The sequence below is a fragment of the Tupaia chinensis genome, unplaced genomic scaffold (assembly GCF_000334495.1).
Source record: "Tupaia chinensis unplaced genomic scaffold, TupChi_1.0 Scaffold140763_1, whole genome shotgun sequence".
Taxonomy (NCBI): Eukaryota; Metazoa; Chordata; class Mammalia; order Scandentia; family Tupaiidae; genus Tupaia; species Tupaia belangeri.
This window is the reverse complement of record NW_006200633.1, coordinates 127,310-128,285: the sequence shown is the minus strand read 5'-3', so window position 1 is coordinate 128,285 and position 976 is coordinate 127,310.

Here is a 976-nt window from a genome sequence, read left to right as displayed (position 1 = left end):
ACCTGGTGCATGTGTGTGCATGCCCAAAATCATGAAAGGAGACTGAAACAGAAGGGATTGCAGTGTGGCCATTCCCCTTTGGGGGGCTGACTTCTCTCTTTTTGTCTCTCTGGAAAGTGCCCATGCACAATATCGAAAACTTCTCTTGAAAAATAAAATTTTCCACGAAAATATCTATTAATCTTGTTTTTATTTTATTGAAAGGAGAAAGTTATATAATTATCTTCAGGCCAAATAAATAACTCCACTGATGAGTTGTTAAATTTTCAGAATTATTTCTACATTTATAAACTTGTTATTATGTAGAATGATTTAATTCACTTGTAATAAAATGACAACGATTTTTTTATTTCAATTTATTTATTTGTATTCATTCACTGTACATCATTACAGCATACAAAATGAGATTTTTCCATCCAGAGTACACTGTATATTGTCTCAATCAAGCACATCAACAAACATGTTATTGTCAGCAAATGATCTTCCGTTTCTTGTTTTCTGTATGTTTTGCTTTCCCTTCCCCTATCCTTGATTCCCTATCTCTTACCATCTGCCATCTCCCACTCTCCTCCCTCACTGTCTCTGGTATCTATGTTTGCTTTCTATACTGTTTCCCCCCCACATTTTATTGAATCACCAAAGACTCTAATCGATCCAAATACCCTCATAGCAAACACAGGTGACACACACATTTCCATGAACACAAGTCTAATTTTATGCATCCTATAAAGTAGCACCTAGCTGGGGCTACATATCCTACTGCAGTCATTGAATAGATATATTATTTTTTTTCCTGAAACTTTTTTTTTGTAACTCAATTTACATTCCTTCCCTAAGCATCATCACAGCACACAAAATGTGATCTCCCATCCAGTACACACTGCATAGTGACTCAATCATGCACATTACAAAAAATTTTCCATTTCTAGTTCCTAGAATTATTTCCCCCCCTCTTTCTGACCCTCTGTCCCTTCCC